This window comes from Chionomys nivalis, chromosome 19, assembly GCF_950005125.1.
Source record: "Chionomys nivalis chromosome 19, mChiNiv1.1, whole genome shotgun sequence".
Lineage (NCBI taxonomy): Eukaryota > Metazoa > Chordata > Mammalia > Rodentia > Cricetidae > Chionomys > Chionomys nivalis.
The window spans coordinates 32,722,505-32,738,306 of record NC_080104.1 but is presented as its reverse complement, the minus strand read 5'-3'; the positions used below and the strand labels follow the sequence as shown (position 1 = coordinate 32,738,306).

The window sequence follows — 15,802 nt, the reverse complement described above, 5'->3', positions numbered from 1 at the left end:
ATAACACATGGGAGGGTAAGGCAGGAGGACCATCACCCTATCAGATTCAAGGTCCATGTGGGCTACATGTGAGTCCTTGATTCATCTGAACACTTCTAAAAAAGGAAAGTATTTTTAAAAACAATACTTTAAGTCAGGCAGTAGTGGTGCATACCTTTAATCCCAACACTTGGGAGGCAGAGGCAGGTGGATGTCCATGAGTTTGAGGACAATTCCGGGACAGCCAGGGCTATACAAAGAAAAGCCCTATCTCAAGAAACCAAAAAAGGACAACATTTTATTCGATTCAAAGATACATAACCTAAAATATAAGAGCATTCAGAGAGAAACCTATGGCTTCTGCACAGGGTGTCTGTACATTAACATTTAAACACAGAGAGCTAGCAAGTGCATAGGTCTTGCAAACACTACTATCATAAAGAAGTAGAGCAGCTCTGTTACCAAGCACTGTCTCAAACAGCCAAGCCTCCTTTATTTGAGCTGACTCACCTGTTCTCTAACCATACTATTTAGCTTTTCCCTAAATGTCCAACAAGCAGCCTCTCTAGTCTGGTTTTTGCCATCATAATGTATATGTAAATCATATAGTACTTCATCTTTTTCATTTGTTTTATTTGAACAGTCACATTGTGCACCCTGGCTAGCTTGAAACTCACCATGCAGACCAGGCTATCCTTGAACTCACAAAGATCTGACGACCATTGCCTCCAGAGTGCTGCGGTTAAAAATAAGCCCACATGCCTGGCCCAATACTTCATCTTTTAATTGCTGAATTATTGTATTACACCAGGTCATTATCCATTTAATAGCTGAAGGGCTTCTGATTACTTTTAATCTATAGTATTTATGAAAGCAGATGTGAATATTTTCACACAGATTACTTCATGAGTTAATTCTCTTGAAAGAGACAGAAGTTAAATATATGCTTAATTTTGTTCAAAACTGTCAGTTGTTCTTCAAAAGTAGACTAATATTGAACATTCTTTTTACATTTACACTTACTATTTAAAAAGGCTCTTCAAATCTTGTGTATGCTTTTATATGGAGGTACTGGTTGTCCAACTACTGAAGGATGAAGTTTTATATACCTTCGGTAGTATTTATTTGTAGACAATAAGAAGGAGTTTGTGAACTCTTCTTCCTTTTATGGGTTACTTTCACTTTACATTCGTATGGATGTAGGTGTCCACAACGACAAAGAACACATAGTTGGACTTAGGCCATCAGATTCGGTGACAGGTACTTTTACTCACTGAGCCATATTCCCAGCCCCTGAATTATGCTTTTAAATTAAGTTATCTTAAAACTCTTTGCCTAATACATTTTCTCCTATTTCTCTCTAAAAGCTTTTGGTTTGCTGGGCGGTGGTGGCGCACGCCTTTAATCCCAGCACTTGGGAGGCAGAGGCAGGCGGATCTCTGTGAGTTCGAGGCCAGCCTGGTCTACAAAGGGAGTTCCAGGACAGGCTCCAAAGCTACAGAGAAACCCTGTCTCGAAAAACCAAAAAAAAAAAAAAAACCAAAAAAAAAAAAAAAAAAGCTTTTGGTTTATAATATTTACAACTATGATCCATTTTGAATTAATATTTAGATAAAATGGGGATAAAGGCAAGTTTCTGCATATAGACATTCAATTGTTTAAGTACATTTGTTTTACACACACACACACACACACACACACACACACAAATATACTACATATATTTCATTCACTGAATTTCCGAACACCAGGGAAAATAGCATCACTGTCATATGCAGATGCTGTTCTATTAATCTACTTGTCTGCCCTTTTGCCAATAACACTATACTGACTCTTGGGACATTAGAGTATTTTTTTTTAATTTATTTAGAGTTAATCTTCAAATTGCATATTTTGAGACTTCTAAATTACTCTCCTTGGACCAATGGAACCGAATCGAAGACTGGGATGTCAATCCACACACCTACAAACACCTGATTTTTGAAAAAGAAGAAAAAATATATAAAATGGAAAAAAGAAAGCATATTCAACAATTGTTGGCATAACTGGATATCAGCATCTAGAAGAATGAAAAGAGATCCACATCTATCGCCATGCACAAAACTCAAGTCCAAATATATCGAAGACTTCAACATAAAACCAACCACACTGAACCTCACAAAAGAGAAAGTAGGAAGTACACTTGAACGAATGGCACTGGAGATAACTTACTAAATATAGCCCCAGTAGCACAGACACAATTAATAAATGGGACCTCCTGAAACTGAGAAGCCTCTGTAAAGGAAAGTAAAGGACACAGTCAACAAGACAAAATGACAGCCTACAGAAAGGGAAAATATCTTCACCATTCCCACATCGGACAGCGGGCTGATTTCCAAAATATACAAAGAACTCAAGAAATTGGTCATCAATAGAATAATCCAATAAAAAATAAGACCTAAGCCGGGCGATGGTGGCACACGCCTTTAATCCCAGCACTCGAGAGGCAGAGGCAGGCGGATCTCTGTGAGTTCGAGACCACCCTGGTCTACAAGAGCTAGTTCCAGGACAGGCTCCAAAACCACAGAGAAACCCTGTCTCGAAAAACCAAAAAAAAAAAAAAAAAGACCTAAACAGAGAACTCTCAACAGACGAATCTAAAATGGCTGAAAGACACTTAAGGAAATGCTCGACATCCTTAGCCATCAGAGAAATTCAAATCAAAACAACTCTGAAATTCTATGTTGTAAGAATGATAAGATCAAAAACACTGATGACAGCTTATGCTGGAGAAGATGTGGGGTAAAGGGAACACTCCTCCACTGATGGTGGGAATGAAAATTGGTACAACTGCTTTGGAAATTAGTATGCCAATTTCTCAGAAAATTAGGAAACTATCTCAAGACCCAGAAATACCACTTTTTGGTAAATACCCAAAGAATGCTGAATCATACCAAAAGGACGTGTGTTCAACTATGTTCATAGCAGCATTATTTGTCATAGCCATAACCTGGAAACAACCTAAATGGATAAAAAAAGATATAGTACATTGACAAAATGGAGTACTACACAGTGGAAAAAAATGACATCTTGAAATTTGCAGGCAAATGGATGCATACAGAAAACATCATATTGAGTGAGATAACCCAGATCCAGAAAGACAAATATAATATGTACTCACTCATAAGTGGCTTTTAGACATAAAGCAAAGAAAAACCAGCCTACAATTCACAATCCCAGAGAACCTAGACAACAAAGAGGACCCTAAGAGAGACAATTATGGATCTGCTCTACATGGGAAGTAGAAAAAGACAAAATCTCCTGAGTAAATCAGGAGCATGAATAGAAGGGGGGGGAGGGGGAACGGTGAAAAATATATAGCTCAAAAATTAAATAAATAAGTGCAAAACAAACAAACAAAGAATAAATTACTCTCCTTTTTCAAGAAGCATTTCTGGTAGGGTTGGAGAGATACTCATTGTGTTATGAGCACTTGTTCTTACAGAGGACTAGGGTCTGGTTCCCAGCACCCATATGGCAGCACATAACCATCCATAACCTTAGTCCTGAAGGATTCAATGCTTTCTCCAGACCTCTGTGGGCACCAGGCACAACAACACATGTCCATATACATATATGCCATCAACAATAGTTATATACATAATAAATAAACCTATTTATTTGTTTATTTATGTGTGTGGTATTTTTCGAGGCAGGGTCTCACTATGTCCTGGAACTCACCCTGTAGAGCGGATTGGCCTTGAACTCAAGAGATCCCCTGCCTCTACCTCCCAAAGTGCAGCAATTAAAAGTGTCCACCACTATGCCCAGCTTAAATAAACAGAAAAAAGGTTTTAAGGAAAGTCTTTTTGGCTATCCTAACTCCATCTTATCACATCTACATTTAGAAATAGGTAACAAAGCACCATAAAATCATTCTGTGATTTGACATTCCAACTCAATCTACAGACTAATTTTGGAAAGCTTCATTCACAGTTTTGAGTCTTATGGTTAATGATATAGTCTTACTTTGATTTACTCACTGCTATTTAGTAGTTTTCAGGTTTAGATACTATAATAGGTCTATAATTCTTTCACTTTTCTTTTTAGATTGGTTCAGTAAATGTTACTGCTCAAATTTTTGGGTTTTTTTTTTTTGTTTTGTTTTCAGCAGCTAGTTGCTAGCATGAAAATACAGCTAACAATTACATATTGCTCTGCCACTTTACAGCCTTGCTAACCTCGTCCCCAGTTCTACAGCTGTCTTTAAGGAGATGCCTTCAAGCATTTTTCTATGTTGATAATCATAACCTGCACAGACAGTTGCACTGTCTCTATCCAGTCTGCCTGCCATTCATTTATTTAGCCCAATTTCACAGGTCAGGACATTACAGCACAATGCTGAATAATCATAGTGAGCAAAGACTGCCCTGCCTTTTCCAATGTTAGTTAGGGTTTCTTTCTATTCTTAAAATTACATTAGTTTTGTGTACTAGGTAGTGGTGGTGCATGCCCATTAATCCCAGTACTTGGGAGGCAGAGACAGGTGGATATCTGTCAGTTCAAGGCCAGCCTGGTCAACAGATCAAGTTCCAGGGCAGGCTCCAAAGCTATACAGAGAATCCTATCTCAAAAAACCAAAAGAAAAACAAAACAAAAAAAATTAGTTTTGTGTGTTTACATATAGGCACACACCACACCATATATATCTGGAAGTCAGTCAAAGAACAATTTACAAGAATCCATTCTTTTCCTTCTATCATGTGGATGGGCCTCAGGGAGCAAACTCAGGTTGTCAGACTTGGCAGCAAATTGTCTTTACCCACCAAGCCATCTTTTCAGCCCACTGCTAAGGTTTCTTTTCAAACTTTTTAACACTAATATAACAGCTGTGCCCGTTTTGTGGGGAAGGGATAGCAGGAGATTGATGCCTTAAAATGTCAAGTTAGGAAGTTCACCAAAACTGTTAGTAAATATACTGAATGACAATTCTGTCAAATGGTTTTTCTGAATTCTCTGGTATATATCATGTAATTTTTATATTTTAGATTGCTGATATGAGAAAACATAGTGGGTGATTTTCAAATATTGAGTCAGCTTTGTATTCTCAGGATAATACCGAATTTATGAGATTATCCTCATGTATACATATATGTAAATACCCATATAAATATATACTTTAAGTAGATAGCTATATATTCACATATCTATCTATGTATCTGGGAAGAGAGAGAGAGAGAGAGAGAGAGAGAGAGAGAGAGAGAGAGAGAGAGAGAGAGAGAGGAGAGGAGAGAGAATGTGTGTGTTACTTTGCTAAACTTTAGTTGAGAGCTTTTTTATTTAAGTTTCTAAATGGTCAGGTATTGTATAGCTCATACTCAAGATACTAGGACAGAAGGATTGAAGGGAGTTTCAGACCAGCCTGGAACTATATATAGTCTGCATAACCTCTCTTGAAATGCCTTTGTCTCAGTATGTAAAGTGTTCTCAAAAAACATACAAGCTATTTCTGGAATACAGAACGCATAACTGGTCTAATATACTACTTAATTATCTTTCAAAGTCCCTGGGAACTTACTTTGTTTTCTTTGTTAAAAATTAACTTAGTAAGATTTAAATAGACCACAAAACTGAGGGTTTTGTGTTTATGGGTTTAGTTAGTTTGTACCTTTTTAAAGTTGTTCTACTGCACCTACATTTTTGAATATACAGGCATGTAATTGTTCACAGCAACACCTTCCATTTCACTACTGACATTGGTTTTAAATGTTATTGATCATCTCCAGGAACTAGCTCTTAAGTTACAAAGTGAGTAGTTGTGTGTGCATGCACACACTCACACACACACACACACAAACACACATACTGCCCTTTTATCAAATGTTCTTCATCTACAGTAAGCATTCCTCTTTGAATAGGGTCAGGAGAAATGCACTGTTTAGTTTTCAAAACTTGTAGATTTCTCCCCAGATATATTTATTTTGGGGGTAGGTTTTTTGCTTTTTGGGCTTTTTTTCCCAGATAAGGTCCTGTAATTTAGTTCAACTGACCTAGAACCTGCTATGGTAGACCACGCTGGACCCAAACTCAGAACTGTTCCACCTCCCAGTGACAAGTCTGCGCCACTATGCCAAGATCCCAATAGACTTCCATTACCAATTTCTAACTTAATTCTGTTTTGGGGACAGTAAAACACACATGTGCATAAATTAAAAAAAAAAAAAAACAAGAACCTGAAATGTGTTTTATGGTTCAAAAAAGCAGTCTACCTTGGCATGAATTTGTCATGAAGTTTGAAGTTAGGTGTGCACAGGCACAGGACTGTCTTTTTTTTTTTTTTAATATAATACAAGAGAGCACAAACAGTGTTTTATATTGTTCATGCCTCTGTTTGTTGAAAAGTTTACATTTTTGAAGCATATTTTAGATAAATGTGGTGTGGGACAATTCTATATTCTGCCAATTATGTTTTAAATAAATGCTGATTGGTCAGCAGCCAGGCAGGAAGTATAGGCGGGACAACCAGATAGGGAGTAGAAGCAGATCAAGGAGAACAGGAGAATTCTGGGAAGGAAGAAGCCCATTCCTCCCCAGTCCTGTCCAGACATGGAAGAAGGAAGATGTGACCTACCCCGCTGAAAAAGGTACCGAGCCATGTGGCTAACATATACTAGAATAATGGGCTAATATAAGTTATAAGAGCTGATACAAAGCCTGAGCTAATGGGCCAATCAGTTTATAACTTATGAAGACCTCTGTGTGATTTTCTTTGGGACTTCTCGGCTGTGGGAACTGGGCAGGACAGAAACCCCAACAAGCAGGTCCTCATGTTACAAAAATGTAAAACTGTAGCTTCCTTCCAATTCATGTTAATGTTTCAATGTTCTTGTCCTTCTAGTCTAGAGCATTCTAGCAAAAGTAGGGCTGGAGAGATGACTGCTCTTCCAGAGAACCTGGTTCAAGTCCGAGCACCCATATGGCAACTCACAACTGCCTGTAACTCCAATTCCAAGGGTCCTGAAACTTCCCACAGCAAACACTAATACACATAAAAAATTTAAAAAAAAAATTTTTTTTAAAGTGGGCCTCTTATAGATAGCATAGCTGCTCATTTTCAAATGCTCTGCTTTTTAACTGACAGTCAAGCTATGTTTACCTAATCTGACATATTGGTCGTTCAGTTTGCTTCCCATGTTTTGTTACTATTCACCTCAATTTACTTACTGAGTTTCTGGATTAACTGACTCTATTGACCAACAAATGATTAAAGTATATCTACCCCCAACTCTTCAGAGTATACCTGGAAGCAATATTTTATATGGCATCTGAGAAACTAAGAAGTCAAAGTCTTTGATGAACCAGCCTGCTTTCATTTTGGGCTTGAAAGCCATCTTATAGTAAAGGCAAACTAGGTTCATTCTTGTTTATGATTAAATTGATTTCTTAAGTACTGGGCTATGCCTAACCTGTAACCATAACTACAAATGGTTCTGTACTGCCTGCTCCAGGAAATGACAACCAAGTCTTTGTTTTAAAGAGCTGTTATGACCACCTTGTTATGACTACCTATGACCACCTTGCAATCATTGTTTCAGATGGTTGTTACAACCAAGTTCTTGAACCCTGTCTTAGGAAGAACCGCCCTGGTGTGCTGGAGCTATGCCAGGTAGGAACACCACTGTAAGACTCTCTTTCTCCAGTTCTTCTCCTCTTACCTCCCCCTATACAATATACCTCTTGGGAGACTGTTTTACTGGTTCTTCTACTAAAAAGATGAGGTTCTTTTAGAGTTTTCTGTTCTAAGATTACTGATGAGTTTCATGCTAGTACAGCAACTAGAGACTCATAGGTCTGAAGCCAGTCCTGTGAGCAACCTAAGGCTATTAAGACCAGGAATTCCAAGAATGCAAAAGTTCTGGAATGTTTCACGCCTATAAAAGCATAGGTCTGCAGGAAGATGGTGGCCCTTTGCCTTCAAAAGCAGCCCTCCTCTTTAGCTTGGCTTCAGCCCCAAACGTGACCAGGGGACTACGAATGGGCTAATTACAACCCCACAGAGTTAGGGTGGTCTGTGGGTGTTTTCTAAATCCATAGCACTACTGTGGCTATCACTCCCTGATGGAGGTGGGTCATCTTTCTACCTGTTGCTTTCATTGGTTAATTAATAAAGAAACTGCTTGGCCTCTGATAGGGTAGAATTAAGATAGGCGGAGTAAACAGAACAGAATGCTGGGAGAAAGAAGCCAAGTCAGTGAGTCGCCATGATTCTCTCACTCCAGACAGACGCAGGTTAAGATCTTTCTTGGTAAGCCAGCTCGTAGTGCTACACAGAATATTAGAAATGGGTTAGATCAATATGTAAGAGCTAGCCAATAAGAGGCTAGAGCTAATGGGCCAAGCAGTGTTTAAAAGAATACAGTTTCCGTGTAATTATTTCTGGTAAAGCCATGCGGGCGGCCGGGTGCTGGGGACGCAGCCCTCCCTTATAGTAGAAGTGAATTCTCTCAAACTTTGACTAAATAAGCAATTCCTTACTCACTAGCTCTGGTCAACACTAAGCAAACAAATAGTGAATATTATTCTAATTTCATTACTGTTGTGCAATAATGTACTCAATTCAAAAACAAAGAAAATTATTTAAAATTTTACAGTTAAAAGGAAATTCTGAGACTCTTCCTCTCGTTCCCTAAAGAACCATAAAAACCTTCAATATTATAATATAGTCCATAAACTGGAACTAAAAATTACTAAAGCATAATACAGAATTAGGGCACAACTGACAAAGATGAACTTAACATGCCTCTAAAAATCTCACAGGGATGCCAGAAAGAGAAAAGCAGGGTCTATTTCAATATCTACTCCTTCAAATACATCCTCAGCAATACAAAGTTTACACCATTTGTCTCTTGATTGTCCTTAAAATAGCTGTTTTCCCCCATGGCTTAAATTGAAGGACTAAAGTGACAAGTGGCTATAAACAAAGCAATAACATCCAGTCCTGCAGTCCAAGCTCAGCCAATCACATCTGGCTAGGGTATGGCTGCCTGGGGCCAGGGAAGAAGGACCTGGGAATTCAGGTGTCCGTCCCTTGTTTGTCTCTCTCGGCTGCGCGTCGTGTTCACTGAACCCCGGTCGTGTAAGTTTTCCCTGTTTTCCAATTATTAAACTAGATCTGTTATACTGAGCTTGTCTGGTTAATCCTAGCTTACTGGTCAACTACATGCATCACTTGTGGGTCTTCTGTCTATGTGTTACTTTCATTGCTTAATTAATAAAGGAAACTGCTTGGCCTGATAGGGCAGAACATAGGTAGGCGGGGAAGACAGAACAGAATTCTGGGAGGAAAAAGGCAGTGAGGCAGACGCCATAGCTCTCCTCTCCGAGATGGATGCAGGTTAGAATCTTCCTGGTAAGCCACCACCTCGTGGTGCTACACACATTAATAGAAATGGGTTAATCAAAATATGAGAGTTAGCCAAGAAGAGGCTAGATATAATGGGCCAGACAGTGTTTAAATGAATACAGTTTGTGTATTGTTATTTCCGGGGCTAAGCTAGCCATGCGGGAGCCGGGCGGGAATGCAGCCCACTGCTCCTTCTACAAGAGCACAACAGAGAAATATGCTAACTCATCTTTAGTCAACAGAAGATTTTGATATTTGTTTTTTTATGAAACACGGTTTTGCTGTAGCTTTGGAGCCTGTCCTGGAACTAGGTCTTGTAGACCAGGCTGACCTCGAACTCACAGAGATCTACCTGCCTCTGCTTCCAGAGTGCTGGGGTTAAAGACTTCAGTCACTATCGCCTGGCAAGGTTTTGATCTTTGAATGACAGGATGAAACATGACACAAATAAAATACTGCCCTTTTAAATAACTCACAAAGAAAATGGGAACTTATTTTAATTATGGAAGGCAGATCAAGCATCCTCGTCAAAGATGCTCATGTGCATTCCACAAGAGGAAACATGATATGGCACAGGAGGAGGAGATGGACAATGAAGACTACAACATGATTTAAGGTTAAGTTCTTTGACTTAGGTGAAGTATGGAAATTATCCTAGATTTTCTGGATAGACCCAAGTTCACCACATGATTCTTCACGAGTGAAAAAGAGACTTTTCTTTTTTTTTTTTGGTTTTTCGAGACAGGGTTTCTCTCTGGTTTTGGAGCCTGTCCTGGAACTAGCTCTTGTAGACCAGGCTGGTCTCGAACTCACAGAGATCCGCCTGCCTCTGCCTCCCAAGTGCTGGGATTAAAGACGTGTACCACCACCGCCCAGCAAAGAGACTTTTCCAATAGAGTCTTGTGTCAGACCTCTTAAAGCCAGAAAAGACCACAGAATGTATTCTCACTTAGCAGTTCTAAATATTGCCCTGCCAACACCTCAGTCCAGTTCTGACTTCCAGTTACAGAACTGTAAACTATACAATTTGTGTTGTTTCTAAGTAGTAATTTGTGGTAATTTATCACAGAAATACTTAAAACTACTACAAAGGGATTGAAAGTTTTCATTATCTTTACAAAACAGTCAAAATAATGCTTCTGTGCCTCCTGGTCAGCTTAGTAATTGGTGAGAAGAAATTCAAAAGTAACTCATCTGATACATGTAAAAGGACATATTCAACATTGCACAGTAAATATTCCCTTAGTTTTCTGACAAGGTTAAGAAAGCTTTTTATGTGAGTTCAAGGTCAGCCTGGTTTCCAAAAAAAAAAAAAAAAAAAAAGAAAAGAAAAAAGAAAGCTTTTTAATGGTCGTTTATGTGTATTGTTAAATTGTTCTCTGATGTGGGATTCCCCTCTGTATGCTGTGAATACCATTGGTTAATAAAGAAACTGTCTTGGGTCTGCGCAGGGAATAGAGGTAGGCGGGGGAAAAACTAAACTGAATGCTGGGAAAAAGAAGAACGGAGTCAGAGAGAAGCCATGAAGACATGTGCTGAAACATTGCTGGTAGGCCACGACCTCATGGTGATGCACAGATTAATGGAGATGGGTTAAATTAAGATGTAAGAGTTAGCAAATAAGAAGCTAGAGCTAATGGGCCAAGCAGTGATTTCAATAATATAGTTTCTGTGTGATTATTTTGGGAGCCTGGGTGGCCAGGAAACAAGTGGCCTTCCTTACTACAAACTGGTACACCAACATAGCCAACTAAAATCCACTTAAAATCTGAGGGCTTGAAAATGAGTTCTAGACAGATAGACAGATACACATACACACACACACACACACACACACACACACACACACACACGCAGACTTAAGCAAGGCTTAACGTTGTGGCTCCTTTAAGAGAGGTTTTCCTGATTCAGCAGTAGTAGAAAAAAAGTCAGACAGTTTTGAAAGGCCAGCTTTCTGGGCTGTGCTGCCAGCACGACCTCTGGCTCTTTCAGGAGACTGAGCATTTAAATAGCATTTGTGAGCAATGTGCTATAACTTGCTTAATGGCAAAATAGACTGGCTGTGTGCCTAAAAATGAGGCAATGTATATGGCTCTCAGAGGCAACAAACAGCTCCGCCATGCTGGACTGGGCAGGGCAAGCAGGCAGTGCTGTATTTCCCCTAGCAATGACACCACTTAGGTTTTTAAGAAGCGCTTCGCATCTTAAGAACTAGTCCTTGTCAGAAAAGAATTTCAAGATACACAATAGGACAGATTCAGACATAAAAGACCCCTAAATGGGTCACACTGTTGGAAAAATATATGTAGGCTTGGAAGAGAGAAGAAAAAGAGTAAAGAGAGTTATAAAAAGAAGTAAATGGTTTATTAAAAAAAATGAAACAAAGACTTTAAAGAGACAGAGTACAGACAATCATAGATTAAAGGAGTAAAGATAATAAATATTAAAAAGTAATAGATTTAAAACAAATAAGCCACATAAAGATGGAGAATACACAGAGTCTGGATTATGTATATTATTGTATTTTCTTTGAATTTTTTGACTGTGAAGAAGCTAAATAACCAACATATATACTTTAAAGGTATCTTGTTTTCAAAATTTGGGTCTAAGGATATGTTGCTTTGGAAAAGAGGTTCTTCTGTTTCCACAGAAAATAAGAACCTGTGGACTAATTCCAGACTAATGTGGTTTGATGGAACTAGGACCCCCAAAATGTCACCTTGAACACCCCAAAAAATACTTCACCCACTAAACAGCAGGAAGTAATTTGGAGAGAACTAGGTCCAAATTCCCAAATATTGTTTATAAATGTTTGTTTATATTTAAAGGGAGATATGCTATAGAGATTTGCAATGGTATGAATCTCGGTTTATTGATACAAATTTAAGGTCAATTTTGTTATATGTATATTTCTGCTCTTGATTAAGGTATTGTATTTGTACAGCTCATTTAAAAATGTAATGTATAACTAAGAAATATAGGTTAATAGATAATCATCTATAATAATCAAACTTGTAGTCATGTTAGATTTTTGGATGTACAGAGATATATTTCAGATGGATAGTTATTCTTTATAAACCTTTCAAAGACTAACAGAATATGGCATTTTAAATGTTGTAAAGGACTTAGGACATTTCATGACAGTGAGACACATCTGTACCAATTACTTCAAGAAGAAGATGGGCATCAAAGAGGCTCCTTATGGAGTTTGCTAGCCATTTGGGCAAGAAACTGCTTTTGCCTAGACTGCTTAACTAGATATGCAGGACCCACAGAAAAATGACTGCTGAACTTGCCTAAAGATGAGACCATCCTTCAGGGTCCCTGTTTCATCAAAGAGTCTATAAGACATTCTGCAGGATACAGAAGAAAGTGACTGAGAAACTGCCTATATAGGTAGAATTGTCTTTGAAATTCCCTGCTTCATGGAAAGGTCTGATGGATTTTATGGACCTGTAGGTTGAAGATAGATGTTCCAACGTTACAGAAGAACTTTGGGTGACTGTCCAGGCAGCAAGATGACACTGTCAATTCTAGAATTTTGGAAGTTGCTTAAAATGCACTTCCTGTTAACTTAGGTAATATTATATCCTTCTGGTATCTTTGATTGAGTTGGAAAATAGTTATAATTATAGTTTTCCTTAGTTATGATAAGATAAAGTAGATATAAATATTGTAACTATAATTATTATTTGATACCTGTTTTGTTATATGTAATTTTACAATGTTAAAGTTAAAACCTTCCTTTTTATTTAAACAGAAAGGGGGAAATGGTGTGGGATTCCCCTCTGTATGCTGTGAATACCATTAGTAAATAATAAAATAATAAAAAAAACTGTATTGGGCCTGCACAGGGAATAGAGGTAGGCGGGGAAAAACTAAACTGAATGCTGAGAGAAAGGAGGTGGAGTTAAAAGAGTAGCCATGGAGCCACTGCCAGAGACAGACATGCTGAAACTTTGCTTGTAGGCTAGGACCTCATGGTGCTCAAATTAATGGAGATAGGTTAAATGAAAACGTAAGAATTAGCAAATAAGAAGCTAGAGCTAATGGGCCAAGCAGTGATTTAAATAATCTAGTTTCTGTGTGATTATTTCAGGAGTCTGGGTGACTGGGAAACAAATAAGTGCCCTTCCTTACTACAGTTCTCCAAAATTAGTAGAAACCAACACTGCAAGAAACAATGGGTAAATGTCCAAATCTCTCTTTGAACAGTGTGAACTACCAAGAAATTCTCATTGCTATCTTTACGCATTTCCTTTTATCATATTTGAAAATTACATGTTTCCTGATTATGCCTCTTCTTCATTGAGGCATAATTTACCTACTGGGCTTTTATTTTCTTGTCAACATTCATGAATGTATAATACTTTGCTGTATTATATTTTTAAAAAGCAATGCAAGTAAGATTGAATAAAGATACTTATACAAAGCAAAATTTATTAATCTATTTTTGTTTGAGTTCATGGTTACCATTTTTATTATTTTAATGTTTTCTTCCAAATAAAGGAAGTTAGAGGTATTGTTAAATTGGGAGAGTAGAGCAAACCAGTCAAATTTTAATTTGTAACATTACTAAGTATGAAGGAAATATACTCTTCTCAGTTTACAATTTGGGGTAGGAGGACACAGATATAATTGGGAACAGCAAGGTTATTGCAGGGGACATCAAGGCAGTTTGGGGAGCAAGGCAGCCAGAAGGGAGAATGGCGAGGCAATCAGGGACTGCTACAGACCTACAAGGGAATGGTTCCATACTATAACTCCTCTTCTCTATTCCTATAACACACCCAAAAGATACTCAGAACTCCTTTTAGCTAACACAAGCATTCAATCCTGTCAGAAGTTTTATGATTCAGGCAACAGCAGGAATTATATGGTATGGATTTTGAACAAAGTCAAAAATAAAACTGAGAATGATGTTTTTAACTTTAAAATATAAATATGTGTATATACACGTAGGTACTTATAAAACCTAGAATTGCAAAGATCAGTGTTAAAACTCTGATGAGAGAAATATATAGCCTCTTTCTTTGGCTTAATAAAGTGGACAGTACAGCTTCCCTTCCTTGTAGCACATAACCACCAGGTAAAAAGCTTAAGTCAAATGAGGAAACTGCAGGCTGGATACCACCCCAGATTTAATCAGCTGACTGTTCTTCCAGACAGGGATTCTTGAAATACTGCACTCGTGATCGACACCAGCATTTGGCTTTTCTTTTGAAATCACACTCAAGTTCTCCAAGAGCTCTTTCCCGCAATGAACTTAGCAGCTGACTGAAAACCTGCAGTGATTTTCACAGAGATGATTAGAAAGGCCTGCAGACATCCACAAGCCCATTCTAGATCGAATAAGCAAGGGAATGGATGTGGTAACTTATTCCTACTTAATAAGCTGCCTTTCAAAGATACAGTGAGCCAACACTAGAAGATCTTTTACGGAGATGATTCACAGGATTAGACTGCAGAGGGCCTTTCATATCAACTTAAGGAATGAAAACTTTCTATTTCTAGACAGCAGGGAACCAAAAGTTGTCAGGAGCATTATGAAGACTAAGAAAAGAGATCAGGGTCAGAAGTACCTCTTGAGAAACTATCTTTCCCAAGAAGGTCCTAAAGACTGGTCCTTAATTTCCATCTAATTACATCTGTAGCTACTCCAAAAATAACATTTCTTAGCCTGGAAAGTTATTCTCTTTCTGTTCTATCAAATATCTTCTAAGGGTCTGAAGCTTTCTAGATAGTCACCAGTCAAATCTGATGATTGGGTATTAGCTATATACAAATGTACCCTCTAACACCACTGGTTTTAAAGCTATATCCCCAAATAAAAATAAATTTTCTGAAATTTAAATACAAACATAATAAAGAATTCATCACCAAGGGGGAAAAAAAACAATTTAAATTTTAGCTCTGAATGTTGAACAAACTGCTTAAGCTCAATACATCACTATTTCCTATGTATAACAGAATTCAAATGATAAGATTTCTAAGGGAAAAGCAATGTCAAAGGTCACCATAGTATCAGTTACGAGATACACAATAAACAAGCTACTGATATAATTCTAACGACGTCCCTTATGTGACTTGCTTACAGAGCATTCATGAGGATGTGAGTTCAGAACCCCAGCATTTACACTAAGGAACACTCAAACAAAAACTTCAGGCACAGTAGTGCACAGCTGTATATTAGGGAATATTATTTTAAGGTGTGTTGCTTTTGTTTATGATGTATTTGTTTAACTCTGTGAGGCTCTGATTCTTTGCCTGTCTAAAACACCTGATGGCCTAATAAAAAGCTGAATGGCCAATAGCAAGGCAGAAGCAAAAATAGCAGGGCTAGTAGGCAGAGAGTACAAATAGAGGGAGAAAGGCAGAAGGGGAGGAGCAAGAAAACAAGAAGAGGAGGACATGAGGGGCCAGTCTCCAGTTATACAGCAA

At 38.0% G+C, this 15,802-nt stretch overlaps 1 protein-coding gene across 1 annotated transcript in view; it reads right to left on the bottom strand.

Moving 5' to 3' along the window:
* Positions 1 to 15,802, bottom strand: part of Eif5b (eukaryotic translation initiation factor 5B) — a 60,761-nt gene that overhangs the window by 24,861 nt on the left and 20,098 nt on the right. The window lies entirely within an intron of this gene.